The following is an 18428-nucleotide window of genomic DNA, read 5'->3' on the forward strand; positions in this document are numbered from 1 at the left end:
TTATGAGAAGTCTACAGTCTCTTCTTTTTAAAAGATCTTTTCCTGTGTAACTTTGTTCAGAATCCTTAAAATACAATCATATCCCAGTTGTTTACTCACTCGTGTGACAGGTGTCTTTCTGAAACCTACTGTGGTTACTTTACTTTGAGTAGGAATCAAGACTTTGCTTAGCATTAACAGATGCTGTGAAATGTTGGTATCTGACAGCTAGATGCCAACTGTACCAGTACTGTGCTTCATTACCTTGTTAATACCATTTACTCCTGTTAGATCATAATGCTCATTAAATGAAGGAAATGATGTATGACTGTTGAAGCTGACCATTTTGTTTTCAAATTGAAAAGTTCTCGTACCAAAACCCATGTCCTTTCCTGCTCTGGCAATCAATATGAACTTCACAGAAGAGCGTTTTGTCATTTTTCCCAAAGACAAATGAGCAAAGCGTAATGGCTTTAAAAATTAATCAATATGTTTCTATTTGAAGCACATGTGAAAATAAAGCAAGTGCCAGAAAACTAAAACCAGCAAGTGATGTAGAAGGTGACTGGAATTTAAATAGCATATAATTGAGTTATTGTACACAAAATCAGCATGCAAAATGTAATTTTTGTGGGTTTTACTAATGTGGACAGGAAACTCAAATCCCAAACTGTCAGATTGTTTTTCTAGCTCAGAGAAATCTTGTGTGTTAGATATCTGCGCAAAAGGCTTAATTGACTCTTTTACAAGAGCGTAGCAAGGATTTTTGAATCATCTCTCGTACTTTGAAATCTGTGTATGTGTGCTGAAGGGAGAACAGGGTAAAAAAATTCTGGAATACTGCTTCTAATCTGGTAACACCATACAAATCTCCTTCATGCTTCCTTGTCTTGTCTCAGAAATGGGGAGGGTTTACCTAAACTTGGTCCTATCTGCCTCTTGTTTTATTTTAGCTTGTAGGCACATTGGTGAAAAAACGAGAGAAAAAGGAAACGAGCAGAGGCAGGGAATCAATTCAGTCAGCATCAAATTTCTGCAGAGGTATATTCCTGAAGATACCGAGTTCAAACTAAATGTTAGTATTCAAGGGCCAGACAGCCTTATCTGTTAACCTGTGCTTTGTCTCAGGTCTCTGATTTTGACTTTGAACAAGGACATTAAAAATAATAGACTGTAACTTAAAATGCAGAGCTAGTTAGAATATGACTAAAACACTAGAAAGAATTACTTCATTTACATTCTACAGTAGAGAAATCTAGTGGGGTTATTTTTCTCATATTCGAGCACCCTAATTCAAAATTTGAATTCTCTTTTATTAAGGGGAGTGGTGGTACAAGCTTCCATGAACTGCTAAGAAAGGGAATACAGCTGTCAAAACCTTCCCGTTCACCAAGGTTTTATGTTGAGGACATTTACAGAACAAAACTACTTAAAACAGTGAAACTCTTTAATTAGTGATCATGCCAGCATCTTTTAATACACTGCATATTTTTACCCAACTAGAATTTCAACATGAAGAGCTGGGTGTATGTGCACTCTGTACCATTGCTGTCTTTCACTGGCATCGGTTAATCCAAGTGCACAGGTACATTGGGAAGGATTAAAAATCTAGTACTTGAAACTTTTATTCTATTTAATGGTTGTAAAGGGTTTGAGGTTGTAAAATGTGTGTTAATTCTAAACTCTTCTGATAGATAAAGTTATGAGGGAAATGAGAGGTTAAATTATTTAGGAAATTGATTAGAAAATTCATATAAGCTTTGTCTTAGGAAAGGTAGATTGTCTGAAATTGTCTTATGCAGAGGGTTTTTTCTTACATGCTAATTTGTCAAGTCACAATTTTCCTCTGGCTTTGGAAATGTTTAAAGAAAACGCTTCAGTCTGTGTAGCATTGTCTCTAGCCTTTTTACAAAACTTACATTCTTATACAACTTCTTCTGAGCTTTGGACCTTAGGTTTGCACTTTTCTGGGTGCCCCTGACTCCCTGTTAAGCCTCCTCTCTCCTCCTTAGGGCATTGCTATGTCAGGGAAGACTCATGGCAGAAAGGCAAATTTCACTGAGTAACAGTTCCCTTACCCAGGTTTCACAGACCTGTTGAGAATTCCAGTTTCCCTCTGCACATGTGACTCGATTCTATCGGGTTAATGGAGAACTCTGTCTCACGAAAGAGGCTGCCTTGAATTTTTACAGAACAGAAAACAGTTTTCCTAGTTTTCTGCAGCTTGGTAATTGCTGTTGTTTCACAGCTCTGTGAAAATACGCCAGTCTTATCAAGTTAGAGAGATTTGGTTCTTTTGTACATCTAGAAATTCCTGCTTGTGCATGGAGAACAACAACGGTGGAAACCATGAGAATTTTATGCATGCAAGAAAATGCATGCAACTATTCAAGAAATAGTTTCCTAAACTTGGGATCTTCCCCCAACTCAGAGCACCCCAAATGGATGGTAGCTCTTGACATGTGTCATTCTCACCCCAGGTGTTCAAAACATCCAAAAAACATCTGCTTTCTGAGCATTTGGTCTGAGGTTCCCTTTACACATCAGGAAAACTCTTCTGATTTTTTTTTTTTTTTTTAATCTGGTATTCTAATAAATCAAAACCTTTAGGAACTAAAAGCCCTTTAAGGAATTTTACTTCCTTAAAGAGATCACAGTACAGCGGTGTTGCAGCTGGTCCCATCCAAGTCCAAGACTCTGTTTGGGAGCCAAAATGTCAGTAGGTGACGGGGCGCAATCACTTTTATAATTGTTTCTTACACCCTTGACACAGCCTGCTTTGGCAGAGACTGAAGCTGCCCCCACTTTTAGGGCCCTTACAGCCCCGCTTTTGTGGTCTTCTGTGGAAGACTGAGAGCTCAGTTTGAGTCTGCTCGAGCCAGAAGCAGCTCTGACCACTGATGCCTTTCCTCTCCTTGCAGGGGGTGTGTGTCGTGTGCGCCTCCATTTTGGGGGAGAGAAGAGTCTGTTTAAGTAACTACAAAATGTCTGGCGCTGGTATGTGCTGTCGTATGCAAATATATCTGGTTAAACTTGCGTGAAATTCAGCTGCACAGAACTTTAAAGTTCTTCATGGACATAGTAATAGTGAAAACCCTTGGCTTGAAAAACGTCTGGCATTTATCTTTGGGAAGATCTAATACAGACTGTGCTGCGCAGGCTTCTCTACCTTGAATTTGTAAGAAAACACATTCCCAGGGAAAATGAGAGACATTTAGTATTTAATCACTGCAGCCCTCAGAGGTATTTGTCTGAGTTACCAGTTAATGACAGGTAGAGCTGGTGCTCAAAATTTCCTTTAAGCATTTTGTGTTGGTTTCTGCGGGATGAAACAGGAGTGTTTTGGGAAGAGGTCTCTTCCCTCCCCAATGGCTGCACTCACCACAGGGCTGCAGTTGGGCTGCCTCTTTGCTGTGCTTGCTCTGCCTGGGGCTCTTGCACGCCTGGCTGCACGGTGGCCCAGCTGCGGTATGAAAGTTGGGGAGCACTCCTGCTGCAGTAACCCCTGCCTGGTAAGGAGGGAAACCGCTGTGATCCTGTGCAGCATCCCAGTGCAGTCAGACCAGAAGATCCTCTTAGTCAGACCAGTACCAAGGCTTCATGCTTCTCCAGCGAATGAGGAGCTTGGCCTCTTCCCCACCCACCTCTGACTCACAACAGAGCACACAAGGTTGGGTTCTGTCTGGCTCTTGCACCACAAACCTCTGCTCCAGCACGTGGGGAGCAACCTGCTTCGTAACAGAAGCATCTTTCAATTTGACTTACTTTGTATCTCTGGAAGGTGTCTTAATGTTTGGGAGTCAGTTTGTTGAGTCACACTTAGACCTTCAGCCTCCCCCGGGGTGGGATCAGGTATTTATGTGGCTCCTGAGGTTCTGTCCAAGGGAGCGGTTAGGTCCCTCTGTGTACTGCAGCCTGGGCTGGCGAGATGCAAACGCAGCCACGATGGCCCCAGAGAATCTGTCCTCCTTGGGGTGCGCTGTGTGGGGCAAATAGGAAACTGCTGTGGACCACAAGGCATCTAGAAAGGTTCCTTACTTTGCATACCTCAGGCTAACAGAGATCCAGCTCCAGTCTGAACGCTCTCTGGTGCTGAGGCTCATTTTAATAAGTGGTCACAATTCCTCATACCCACTTGGGCACCACAGAAATCCAGGTGTCTCACTGTGGCTTAAAGTTATACCCAAGTTTTAAATCTGAGCTAACAATTTTTGAGATGCAAACCGTAGAAGTGAGGAAGACACAGGATGCAGGGGTATTTTTATCTTAAGGTTGATAGATGACCATGTGGTGACCAAATTACAGCACTGACTGCATGTCAGAACGGTCACAAGTCACCTCAGTAGACAAGCACTTCAGGCAGCCCCTGTCTGCTACCTGGACAAAAAAGGGGAAGTGACAAATGGAGGGATGGGGCTGGCTGAAGAAAAGATGAAGAGCAAGCACATCAGGCTTGTGCTTCATGTGACTGTAATGACAGTCTAGTAAACTGCTAACATCTTGGGATGCAGCTGAGGTTTTTTTTTTTTTTTTTTTTTTTGCCAGATGCACTAGCAATTACATCAGCCAGACATTCTGGCACATGTAATTTCCATTCTACTAATGCAACGAGCACCCTTACGCCTCTGCTCCTTTATCACCTGGCTTGTATCTTGTTATGGGTGCAAATTACATGAAGTAATGCTGAAAGGAGGCACTCGAGGTGAGACAGCAGCCAAGCCTAATGGCTCATCTCCTATTGCAACCACAGCTCAGTCCATCCGCTCTAACTTAGCTTCTCTGCGCGCTGCAGCTGGAGCGTTTTCAGACAACTGTTCTTCTACTGGAGCTACGCCTGGGTGGAATATGTACTTTAAATATCCTTCCTGCTTCTGGAACTTGATCTTCCATCAGAAAAATTTTAGCTCTGTATTAATGAAAATTGTTTTGCTGCTCAGTCAGTATCATGCTTAAATCTGTAAAACTTGGCCAGCGATTACAACGGTGAACTGCGGTCAGCAGAGAAGCGAGACTGGAGGGATGGTAAACGCAATACTGGCTTGGCTTCTGGTGCCTCTAAAACGGTAAGGCTGGAATTGCGGTCACTGAGCCACAAGTTTGGGTTTGGTGGTTTGTTTCTTTTTTACTCGATTGACTTCTATTATAGCAAATTACTCTCATTTTGCTTTCCTCAATCTTTCTACTTTCTGCATGCAAGAAGCCTGCAAAACAGCATCTGATCTTTACGACAGTACAGGGTATGTTTTGTTCCCATGCTGGGGGGAAAAAAAAAGGAAGAAAATGTTTTCTAATTTTTTAAAAGGTACCTATTTAGTCCAGGACAATAAAAAGGTTGACTTTAGCAATCTGAACTTGAAACCATACCATTGCCAAGAACAGATAAAGACTTGATGCTGAGAGAGAAAAAACCTAGTTCAGCACCTCTTCACCACTGTACGTATCATTCACAAAAGTGTGTGGATTTAGATTGCTTTCCAACCACCTGACACCCCACATATGCTGTCGCCACAGCTGTTTTTTCACCAGAAGCCCATAAAACATAATTCAGCCCATTACATGAGGGGATGTGCCAGTTCCTTAAAGGAAAAAGTTTATAAGCGTATATATAGCGTAATATAGTTCTAGTGGAAGCCTTGCTCCTTCCCTGCTGAGGAGACCCTCATTGCCCAGAAGATGACTGCAGAGACCTCTAACATGAGCCAGACATGCAAAAGGATTGTAAACGCTCCTTTTTGAGGAACTTCCTCACCAGCTCACTGATAACTTTAATTATTTTTCATGTCACACATGATGGAGAGACTTTCCCACTGCACAGATAACCTTTCTACCACTAGGAAGGAATATGCTGTCTTGCAGGAAATTGTCTCTATTCAAGTAATAGCAAAAGTATCACCTCAACCTCTATCACCTCTTCCTCAAAGAGCTGTTACCTTCAAATCTCGCTAGCCCATTTAAATGCTAGAAACATTATTCGCAGCAGTCTGAGCACCAAGCATCCACTTGGAGAAAGGCTTTCCAGACATGAAGTGTGCTTTTCTGTCCCTCTTTCTCTTCCTCCCTGTTATTCAAAGTTGTTTCACCTTTTGCTGCTGACCGGGTTGGAAGGGAAGTGGGGCTCCTAGAAGATATAAATTCTTTCGATTTTTTCCTAATTAGGTCCTAAACTCATTCTTCTGTTACTGTAATGGCAATGTAGGAGATAAACAGGCATCTTCTCTTGTCTTGATGTGGCCATGGTCTGTGAGACCTTTGTGATAAGCTGTTCCTACGTACCTTCAGAAAACTTAACCTGTTACGTTCCCCCTATAATGAAATTTTAATTGGGTTGAAGAATAATGATTAAATTATCCAACCGACACTATTTCCGCTGTATTTTATCTATAGAGAAGCAATTTGATTGGTTATGTTTTAAAAACATATTTTTCTTAGGTTAAATTTGTATTCCTAGTCCAGGTCAGTATTTATGTGAGTTTTTAACTGGGCATACCTGCCATGTTGCACAGGTTTAAATCCATCAACAAACAAGACCCTAAGACTGGCTACCTCATTCCCACATGATGTATTTTCCACTGATGCTGTCTTGAAATCACTATTGTAATTTTTGCCAGCCCCTCATCATCTTTGTACAACCTTACAACTGACAAACGCAGGCAGCCCCCTAAGCAAGGAGGGTCTCTGGGGAGACCCTGAGACGGTGGGAGAAAGGAAGAACATCAAGTGGCAACACAAGCAATGGAGAAAGCAGCAGGAAAAGCAAGGGAAAGCAGCAGTGCCAAATCCTGATGCTTTTTCCCCTTAGCTTCCAGCCTAGCAAAGGCACAAGAATTCAAAGCACTTTATGCACTAGAAAAATGGATTATTGTTGTAAGGTAATGCAGGGTGCTGCATGTAAGCCTCCTGATATTATCTTTGCTTTTCTTATTTAACTTTCATGGGCCCCAGGCTCAAAACCGCTGCCCAAGACAGCTCAGTTCAGCCCAAGCAACAAGTCAAACTGTTCCAGCCAACAATGTGCTCTACTTAAAAGCTAACACTGCTCCTCTGCTCTGTCTGACATAGTGTAGGAGATGCTACATGATCTTCCCCATCTATAGAATCACAGAATGGTTTGGGTTGGAAGGGACCTTTAAAAGTCATCTAGTCCATCCCTCCTGCAATGAACAGGGACATCTTCAACTAGACCAGGCTGCTCAGAGCCCCGTCCAACCTGACCTTGAATGTTTCCGGGGATGGGGCATCTACCACCTCTCTGGGCAACCTGTTCCAGTGTTTCACCACTCTCATTGTGAAAAATTTCTTCCTTATACCTAGTCTATATCTACCCTCTTTTAGTTTAAAAACATTAGTCCTTGTCCCATCGCTACAGGCCTTGTTAACGAAGAAGAGACATAATGACTTGTTAGGTGTCTAATAATACTGTGTACTGGGCCACTACATTGTTGATTTTATCCACAACAGAAAGCAGGAGGTATTTCAGTCTGTATCATCACATGGTGTAGTTCCTGCATTTTTCAATTTTTTTCTGAGACCGTTTTTGCTTTTAGCATGTGCCTACAGGAAAAGGTACTTCCTGAAGTTTTTCATTTGAAAAGTGTAACTATCGCTATGTTACTGAAGAAACCATAAAAAGTAAGCTACGTTATTGAACTAGGTACGGCTCGATAACATTTTCCCTTTTTTTCACGGTACTGCCCTTTAGAGATGCGCTCAGTAAGCGAGAAGAGAGGGCTAGAACATTTCCCCGCCCTCAGTAAGACGCAACGTTGGCTACTGCTGAATTTCCCCTGTTGTCTGCGATGTTCCCGTGGCTCTAATGTCCCTGGGTCATTTGCAGTTTGAGTCTCTCCTCTTTGGTTTGCTCCCACTCTGGTTTGGGTGTCATCAACAAATTTGATCGCTGTGGAATTTACACCAAAGAAATCCCTGACAAAGAGGAGACGCGTTAACGCAGCATCTCAGCGGTCGCAGGCCCAGAGGCAGGCTCCGCTTGGCGGCTGACACACGCACCACCGAAACCAGGCAGGAGGCTTCTGTTTCAGCTACGCCTTCATCCATCTGTGACAGAGGCAGGCCCAGGGACCACCGCCAAGTGCTCTCTGAAGTGCCAACAGGGCGGTTAGAGGCACGCTGTGAGGCTGGGTTAAAAGTTTACGTTAAAACATTGACGCCTTTTCCGTAAACTTCACGCTAGAGGATTTCCTCCTGACTTCTGCCGAGAGCAGGTTAAAGGTGCTTGTCCACCTTCACAGGAAAAAAATGACTTAAATAAGGGAGTTACAAATATCATTTACTTAAAATTAACCTGCAAAAATGAAAACTTGTTGTTTCTTTCTAATAATCTCCTTAAAAATACTAACGGTGTAAAGTCCACCCAGGTGTTTGTTTTGTTGCGTTTCGAGAACGAGAAATCCTGACCCAAGCCACCCCGGCAGCCTGTCCATGCAAGGGGAAGACGACCGCCGGCCTGGGAGAAGGAAGGGGGATAACCCCCCGGCCCGAACACCGCACCGGGGCCGGGCACAGCCTTCACCGCTCTGGGTGCCGTTCAGGCGCCAGAACGTTTCTGCCGGGGAGGGCGCGAAGCCGAGGGCGGCCCCGTCCCGCCGCTCCCCTCAGCCGCACAAGATGTCCGCCGGCCCCCAACGCCCGCTGACGGCCGCTACCTGCCGCCAGGCGCCGCCCCCACCCGGCAGCTCAGCCCCTCGCCGCCCAGCCCAGCCCCGCCGAGCCGAGCCAGCCCGGCACCTGCCGCCCGCCGCTGCGGGGGAGCGGGACGCGCTGCCTGCGGCCGCCGCCGGGTGAGGGGCTGCCTGCGCCGGCGGCTGGGCGGGGGGCCGGGAGGGAAGGGAGGGTCGCGGGGCGGCGCCGCCACCTGCCGCTGCCGCCGCCCCGCAGCCCCGGGCGGGCTCCCCTCCGCCGCCGGGGCGAGGGCTGAGGGCCGGTGGTCCGGGGGAGGAGGGCTGCGGGGCTGTCCCGGGCCGCGGCAACCCCTCGGAGCGGGCGGCCCGCCCCGCCGCCTCACCTGCCCGCTGGTCGCCTTCGTGCCGTCGGTCCCCGGGCTTGTGCAGAAATACCGGCCGGGGGCCGGGCGGCTTCCCCCGGCCGCCGTGGGCGCTGCCGGCAGCGGGGTGCCGCGGCCCGGCCGTGCGCTCGGCTCCCAGCTCGTCTCTGGCGGGTGTTCAGGTACTTCAGAGTACGCGCGGCTATTTCGGTTCTGCGGGCTCCAGCTTTGGCCCAGGCTCGCTCTCCGTGCTCGCTCTCCGCCTGCTACCGCAGCCTTTCCCTCTGGTGGATCCCGCTGCTCCAAAAGCTGCTTTTAGAAACGGGAGAAAGACCTGCAGCGACCGAAGTTGTGTGGTCGCGTTGTGCAGGGGCTGTGGGGGGTCCTGGCCGGCTCCCCAGCCTGGCAGCCTGGATGGTCGCCTTGTTGAACTGATCCGTGACTCTTCCTCTCCCCCCGCTACGCAAGAGCAAACAAGTGCTCCAGATGTACAACTACTGATAACGTCTAAAATTAGGAGATGGTTTTTCTTTGCTGTTGGCTCTGAAGCAGGTAATGCAGAAGTGAAAAATACAGTTTCTGGTAACTGTTCATCACGGGTGCAGATGTTTTCATGTTCCTTACAATATTCTTTGTAAGGAACAAATCCTTCAGCATTAGTTTGTGATCTCAGCTACCTTTGCCTAGGCAGTTTTCATAAATCTAACTTGAAACGTACGCGTGTGCTGGATATATTGCAGTAACCCAAATTACTGTGTAAATGACATAAATTAGGACAGCAGGAACTAGAAGCAGCTCAGAAAGAACGGAAACAATTTGCTTGTGCTCACAAGCCGAGTACTCTGCTAAAGAGTAGTAGCTGTAACAGCCACAACTGGAGACTAATGAGACAGAACAGAGCGTGGACGTAGATGACTCTCTGAAGGTTGCCTTAAACCTGTGCACTCTGACAACGCTTGTGTAAAAGATACAGATCTCAAATTTCCACAAGTCCTAGTTCTGATCTGAAAAACCCTCACAGATGTAGAAAGACAGTAAACGTGCTCCCCGTCTGAAGGTGAGTATCTTAATTTGAAGAGTCAGGAATATCTTCATGCATTGGTAAGGTGTGGCAGGTGCCTATGGAATGAGTGGTGATGTCAAATCCTTTCCTAGTCTAATGATGGGACTGTGGCACACACTGATATCTTGGTATGATACTGGACATGCCTTCGATCTGAAAGAATCTCTTTGTTCTGTCGTATGCGCAATAATCACTGCATCTAAATAGATTTTTCTTGAGGCCATCGGTCGGACATGTCAGACATGTTTAATACACTTAGATGATAAAGCGGCGCAATGAATTTTATTCATGGAGAGTAGCTTTTTATTGCAAATTGGACGACCATACAACTTCCCGGTTCCTTTTTTTCTTTTTCCTATTTCCAGATGAAAGAGATGTCTGTATAACTCTTTACTAGGTTTTCATTTTCTTTGTCTTCTGAAGCTGTCTGCTTTAGTCTTTTATTAGTTTTTATAAGTACCCTCCAATTTAATGCGGTTTGACCTAATTTAGGTGTGCTCTGGCTGTAACTGAAATGCGTGTGTACAGATTGTATATTATCTTGTGAACTGACAAAACAATCTGAAGGAAACTTCTAAGTCCTACACAGCTAGCAAAGCTGATGGCCACATTTTTTTTGTCTCTCCTTTTTTTTTTCCTTCCTGTTTTTAGATTAGAGAGCAGGGAAGTGTCTTGAAGAAACTTCTGTTGGAATGCCTCACATCAATGCAGCTGCAGCTCTGCAGATTTGCGTGCTGCTGTCTGCGCTTCCTGCACAGTATTTCATATCCCAGTGGTACGGAACGGACTCTGCTCAGCGCACCCAAATAACAGAAAGGTTATAAGTCTCTCCTTCCCTACTGTATTTATTTATAAGAGAGTTCTCTTTCTCATCCCCAATGACACTTTGTCCTGGAAAGTTGGAGTGTGGGTGGAACACACTGGCCATTCCTACACGAAAACAACATTCAAATCATACCTCAGACATTTTTGTGGCTTAATATGACTGTATTTAGTTGCTTAAAGATGTCCTTCAAAATTTGAATAACAACTATTGTTTTCTTCACATGAAAATCTGTGTATAATCTGCATGAGTGCATGGCTGTGCCGTAAACTCATTCTGCTTTTGGACATTCCAATGTATGTTACTATGGGTTATGCCCCTTTAAAAAGGGGGAAGTTAAGTGTTTGATTAGTAAAGCTATTTCTAACTTCCCATTACCTTTTGACACTTACTGTTAAAATAGATTTTCCTGTGTAGTATGACACAGCAGTCTTAACCAACAAAGATTCATTCATAGTAAATTACTTTAGGGAGTCATAATGATAGAATTAAGTAAGTAGTGCCATTTTGTATATGAATTAAGAAGTTATGTATTGACAGGGTGGCACGCATCTGTCTCCAAATGTAAAGTGGAGAATACTACATCAGGTCCAAATATTTGATAGTGGTAACCATTGGCAAAAGTTAATATCTTGAAGATGAACCATGCAAAGAGAGACTTCTGTGACTTAATTTTAGCAGTGCAGCCTGTGTACGGCATTGGTAAAGATCCAGATTTAAATAATTTTCAGGTTTCATGACATGAGTCAACCACTAACCATTTAGATTCATGCAAAAACTTTTAGGCTCTTTTTTAGTAGTCTTTTGATTATGCGCACCATTTTTGAAATGTCTCATACTCACTATTCTCAACTAACAGTTGAAACTGCAGAGTCTGATGCAATTTAGCAATTCCTATGGTCTGAGTACAGAAAGCAAGCAACCTAATGAAAAATGGCATTTTCCAAAATTTACATATGGTTTACTGGTACAAGTGACCATTGAAAGAATATTCATTTGCAGTCTAGATATTAATCTTGAGGAGAACTTGCTCCTGGTCACTGACTTTTTTTTTTCCTGTTTGCTACAGAAGCGAAGCCTTAAAGTTTAAATATTAAAAAATATATATATACAAATACTAGAAAAGGTTTTTAAAACAATGTGATGATCTTTTTTACTACTAAAGGATAATTGCCTCTTGGAGCAGCTTTACAAAATCATACTTGAATCTGGATGCGTGGGCAGATCGTTTAAAGCTGTGGCTATCAAAGACAAGGTAGGATGTTACATACTGTCTGCACTTAATAAATTTCAAACATGGCCTCTTCTTAATGGGAAGATATGCTGTAGCGGGGAAATAAGTAACAAAGGGGAAATGTCTCTTATTTTCTTGTTGAGACTGATTTGGGACTTTGTACCAGTTTTAAGGAAACCTTTTCCCTATATTCTACACAAACATGCAATTTGAACTCCATGCGAAACTAAACATAAATCATGGCAGTAATTCTATACATGTTATCCTCTACTTTAAATTTATCTGAGTGTGAAGTCAGGAGGATTAACTATATTAATGATTGCAAGGAGCTACATGTTTGTAGGATCAGATCTTACAACATGGGATGGACATCTTATGCTGCATATGGTAGTTTAAGAAAACTTGAAATTGAAATCTGTGGGTTTAGGAAGAAGGGGAAACTTGATTATTGGACACGTGACAATGCGTTGGTCTAGAAAAAGTGAGATTATATCCATTTATATATACGCCATTTTAATTTAAGTAGACTGTTGCTTGGATGTGTTTGGGGAAGTTAAAAGGCTTGTTTGTGAGATTTAGTTCTTGTATAGTAGAAATAGTCCAAAGGTTTTACCTTGTCTGGACCTTCAAAAATCCTTTATTATTCCATGTACAATAATCAAGGATGTCAAGTCATCTGAACTGTGGAAGATTCAGATTTAGTTTTGCCCCCCGGAAAGCCTAGGGGAAGGGTATACGGATGGAAACAGAAACTGTGCTTTTCTTAGGTTCACCATAAATTGCTTTGCAACTTTGTAGAAAGCTCCAGGCATATCTAAAGATAAAGCCTTCAAAGACCAGATGTTCCTCTGGAGCTGCTTGTGTCTTCTGAATATCTTATCTTATAAAGAATTGATTACCCTGAAAATATGTTGACATTTGAGACCTTCCAAACCACCTATGTTAGCTGCTGTTTTCAACAATGCAGTCTGACAAATCAGGATATTTGCCCATTCCTGTTCCTTTTAAAAGATATTTGTCAACTTCAAGTCTTCCTACAGATTTGAGCTAAACCAGGACTTTTTAAAAAAAGTATTGTTTGCGCAGTTGTGGAACCTGCTCTCACTTTCTTCCAGGCAGGGTGAAGGGAGTAAGACTGAAAGAGGGAAGGTGGTGAACACCATAAAAGAGGAAGGAGACTAGGACAACCTGTCGTTCTTTGGGACCGACAGGTTGCTGACTGGTATGGATGGAGAATCTTAACCCAAATACATCTGTTCATAGACTGCTCCTGTTCCATTGCCAGCAGAAGGACTATTTGAAAGCTCCCCCCCCTAAATGTTGAGTTTGCTCATTGTTTCTTTACACTTTCTCTTTTTCGCAGTGGCAATGTAAACCATAAGCCATTCCACCTTTTTAAAGATGTCCTTCCCCTAGCCCCCACCCTTTAAATTCACATGAAATTCAGCCTGGTGCAGGAGGAGAAGTTATACTTATTGTAGCCTTGAGCTGGGACTCCTTGCCAGACACCTTGTCCACACCAGTGTTAACCGATCTCTAAAGATTTCACAGTAGAATTTATAAAAGATACTGCAGAATCACTCTGTTGTTAGAGTTCAGAATAACATTTGCTCACCTACAGAAAACAAATGGGTTTCCTGTGATATAAAGTTATAATTCAACTGTAGAGTTACGTATCCAAAGAAATTAGATTCATACTCTTTTCTCCTGTTGGAACAAATTCCTTTGTCTTGTGTATTCCTTAAAAGCAGTTTTAATGTGAAACTCTCATTCTGTTTGGGCTTCAAATTGTGAAGAATTTTGTATCAAAGGCTTTGCAGTATCCCTCTATTCAGACAAATGCTTAAGACAGTAAAAATCAGAAGGCTGATTATCCTAAAATTCAGTTTCTGAAGAACTTGTTTGAATGTTGGGTTATTAATTTTACATTTTAGGAATTGGTACTATGGAGAAAAGAAAACTAAAACTGGCGACAATGAAGCAGAAACCCATTCTTATTTTGCAGGTATTGGAGTCTTTGCAATCCTTTTGGATTTGGCTTGTGATATTGTCTTTTATAAGGTCTTCTATAGTGGATATCTGTACTTGCTTTGTAAATGGTAGTCTTTTTTTTTTTTTTCTTCTCTCTAAACATTATCAATAACGTTCAGTAAGCAAAACAGAAAATGTAAAATCTGAGGCCTTTTCACCCTGTGTTGTGTAAGAGTATCAATATGATATACTGTATGTACGTATCTGTTTTACTGAGTAGGTCTGAATGTGCCTATTTTGTATCGATGTATGAGACAGTGGTATAGCTTTCACTTGATTCGAATGAACTGATTTAGATCAACTTCATAAAAGAAAAAAAGAAACAGTTGATCAGTCTGCTTCTGAAAAGAAATTCCCTGCAGTCAGACTGAATAGAAGAATTCTGTGACCTAAACTGGAAGAAACTAATGGCAAAATGAGTTAGCGTGTGTAAGCGCTGTGAAATATTGTATGTAAGGCTTAAGTAATTGTCATTACATACATACGTTTATGCTTTTCAAAACTGTGTTAAGACCCCTATGTAATATGAAAGGGACACAAATAGAAAAATGTGTTCCTTGGTGGATGGTGCTTTGTCAAATATCGTAGTAAAATTCTGGGGGGGGGGAAGAAACAAAGTACCTGTTCACCTATTAATCTATCACTTCTCTTCTGCTAGAAGTCAGGAGAATGTCTGTTTAAATGTTTAATATACTTGACCAACCACTTATCCTTGCTAACTCTCTTTCTTTGTTAAATTAGAATCAACTCATGTTCGCAGTCCAAAACCCGAATCTATTCAGTTCAGTGTGGGACAGGTAATAGTTCACAAAAGATTTGGCTATTCAGGAGTCATTGTTGGATGGGATGTAACAGCTAACGCTCCTGAAGAATGGCTACAACACAAATATCCTCCAGCAAAACAGGTTTGAATGTATTAAACTCTTGCTTTATTAATACATACACAGAATAACTCGGGTTAAAAACACCCAAAAACTCAGAAACACTGTTACCGACAGAATTCCTGCTAACCTCATGGAAAATACTTAAGAGTCCCATATCACCTGTGCAGCTGAACGATAACTCCACTTCTTCTATGCTGTTGTCCCAGTAGAGCTTTGCTTTTGCACCACTGATGGGTTAAGCTTTGCTGGTCAGGGTTGTGCTGGACATGTCTCAAAATTACTCACTTTTAATACACAGTGTTGTACTTAAAGTAGCCGTGTCAGCCTATAATGTTTGAACGGATTTCTCGTGGTGTGTTAGTAACGTTGAGAGGCTGTTAAATCTTTTGTCTGATCTTCCAGTGTAGGTGTAATTGGTAACATCTTCATTGCACCTAAGAAAGGCAAGTAATCCTTTGTGTTTAATCAATTTCAGTTAGAAAGCAATGTTTTGGGGGATCTGGACACTTGGAATGTAAATCTATTTAACAACGTATCTTTGTTAGAATTCTTGAAGCTTTTGAAATTCTCTAGCCTAAGTCCTTGTTGTGTTTGAAAATCAGATGCTACATCTTTGTTGACAGTGCTGCTCTGATAATACAGTGCTGCAGACTCTGTGGGTTGGCCGCTGACATGCTGCTTTAGTGGCAGGAAGGCACTGATCATTAAGTCAAAGAGGACTGAAAATGAGAAAAAAAATGAGAAACTCTGTAGCAGAGAATTCATGTTCAGCTGGGAGCAGACATTCAGTCCTGGTTTGGGTGTTTTGTTCCTTCCCTGCTGTAATTTTATCCACCTGCCACTCATGTTTGGCTTCTAAACCACCTGCATCCTTGCTTTCTCCTCTCCTTGTCTCCTCTCAGTGTTGTTGTCACCAACTGAACACTCATCAATTTCCCATCAGGCGTTCGGATTCTTTTTATGTACCTTATATTGTTCTGTTCTCCCAGTGACCTTGTGTTCCTCTTTATTGCTTTAGTTTCAGTAGTGATGACATGTGGTTTAAGTGTCTTTTGGGTTTTTTTAACTTGACTTGTCACGTTATGTGCATCAGCTATGCAAAATGCCTTCTGACCTTTACGAGGCAACTGCTAAGCTTGGTCCTTGCAAATCCCCTCTAAACATTAGCCAGGCTTTCAGCCCAACTTCTCCTTGCCTTTCTCTGACTTTCAGTTCTTTACTACGTTGTTGAGCAGAGGCCACTGTCTGTCACATTGATCGATACTAACTGCTTCGTAAACTCCAGTTATCTGTCTGTATCCATCCATCACTTTTTTGTGTTTAGATTGTGGGTTTCTTTGGGTAGGAATGTTTATGGGTAGTAATGAGCACGGCGGGACCCTGGCCCCTGATTGGGGTTCAGAGGCACTGTAAAAGTAATAGTAAGCCACAGTTCTTTCTTGGCTGGAAGATTTTTACATATGCATGGAAGTTGCCTTAGCTCTGTGCGGGACTGGGACCAGGATTGTCAGAAGTCCTATTACGCTCTGAATTTGCCTCTTTCTCTCTGGTGTTCTCTGTTGCCACTTGTGAAGGAAGAAGGGTGACTGACAAATCGTTACGGGACGTATATACAAAAAGCAGGGATATTCTAAGTCATGTTTCTTGCAGGATCTATGGGAGAAAAGGTTAATTAAAATCTTGACTCTTAAAATTGTTTCAGATATGCCAAGAACTTAATGTATGACAGTTTTGATTGCTTTATATTTAATTTTCCAAACTCATGTTGGTAAGATCATAAGAATGAACTTGCTGTATGTATATATTGGGTGGTTTTAGGTTCTGTAAGCCTAGTGAGATTATAGAGAGATTATATATAACTGATTATATAATGTAATCTTTAGTCATCATCTCCCCTTGGGGCTATTTATTTTCCTTCTATTTTTACAGGATCTAAAAGATACTCCTCACTATCGAATTCTAATTAACAAAGCAAATGGATTTGGCAAATCTACAGCTTACATTCCTGAGGAAGAGATAACAATTATTATGGGATTAGAGGTAGTATTTATTTTTTATTCAGTTGCAACTTATCCTGTACTTTTAAAAGTAGGCTGACCTTTGTCTTAATAGATACTATCTATTTTGCAAAGTTATTGAAAACTAATAGAGAAAGCAGATAAATTACTGCTGTACTTTTGAGTATGTGTTTTTGGAAGGTGATAAATGACCAAAGCCCGGTACTGCCTACTGCAGAGTATCCAACTGCCTCGTTTTGTAAGTGTTTTAGTAACTTGACTTCTGTTATGTACAGGCTGTTGCAGACATGGGCTTTTGTTTTAGGATTTCACTGACCCATCAAAGTTGAGGGAGTCATTTAATCTCTTTCTACTGGATCTAGCAAAGTATATTGGTTTCTCAATTCCACTCTGAAAAATCTGCATTTCAAACAGCTTCTGCTCAGCCGCTGCCCAGACTGAATAGTCTCCCTTCTTAACTGCAAACCTCTCTGGGAACCAAAAATTCTCTTTTGTGCATCGCGGTCTTGGTAGCTTTTGATTTCTAGCTTACGCAATGTGCACCTGATCCTTAAACTAGTCAGAGACTCTCATCCAGAAAACGGCCTTCAGGCATGCATGCCACATACAAATGGCTTTTTGCAAGGGATCCAGTGCTATTGTGGATGCCTTCCTTTAAATTGTGGATAGTGGCAGTGTCTGTATTTAAAATAACAGCAAGTAGCTGAACCATTTGTCTAACAGGAGATGCTTGATCTTGTCCAACAGAGGAGATTCAAACAGGCATCTTTTGCCTGTCGGGAGAAACCCTCCAAGGAGCTGTGTCAGTTAGGCTGGCCTGAAGAGCCTCCATGCTCTCTCTTGAAACTGTGCCACTGCACATAAAGGACCCCCCGGCAATCAGTGGGGCCCGACAGTGACACCATTACCTCTTTTATTTGGGAGAAGCCTTAGTTCCAGGCCTCGTTTCTGTTGTAGCCACTGGTTGTCATATAAAACGTGCTAACATGCCTGAACTTAGGAGCAGGAACTATGCTATCCCAGATAAGTGTCGTAAGTATTTAAAATTGGGTTCTGACCACTCTAACTTACGTGTCTAAAAAATGCACCTTTCATTAGGTCAGTCAGCTGGCTACCTTCGGTTACCTTTATAGTCCATGGGGAGAAATGGATACCTCACCTTAAACATTTACCTTGTGTAAACTAGCCTTTAAGATATCAGATTGCTTTATTTGCCTGCATGACAGGCTGATTCTCCCCACAGGTTATTAGGGGAGCCGACGGTAACAAGCTCACAAAATCAGGTATGTGAAAGTTGTCTAGTTGAGATTAACTACACATGGCGAGTCGTGCCGATAGCTCCAGTTCAGAAGGAGGTCTGTGGATTGCCTTTGCTCAGCCTTTCCTACAGCCTAG

The 18428-nt window shown here is 42.5% G+C and overlaps 1 protein-coding gene across 5 annotated transcripts in view; it reads left to right on the forward strand.

Annotated features, from left to right (window-relative positions):
• Positions 1–17046, forward strand: part of PHIP (PHIP subunit of CUL4-Ring ligase complex) — a 137545-nt gene extending 120499 nt beyond the window's left edge. For all 5 annotated transcript variants that reach the window (XR_014227736.1, XR_014227737.1, XR_014227738.1 and 2 more), the window contains 5 exons: positions 10695–10860; positions 12032–12121; positions 14035–14105; positions 14873–15036; positions 16945–17046. The gene's annotated coding sequence lies outside the window, so the exon portion shown is untranslated. The remainder of the gene's footprint in view (positions 1–10694; positions 10861–12031; positions 12122–14034; positions 14106–14872; positions 15037–16944) is intronic.
• The last annotated feature ends 1382 nt before the right edge of the window (positions 17047–18428 follow it).

This window comes from Platalea leucorodia (assembly GCF_965183815.1).
Source record: "Platalea leucorodia genome assembly, chromosome: 3".
NCBI lineage: Eukaryota > Metazoa > Chordata > Aves > Pelecaniformes > Threskiornithidae > Platalea > Platalea leucorodia.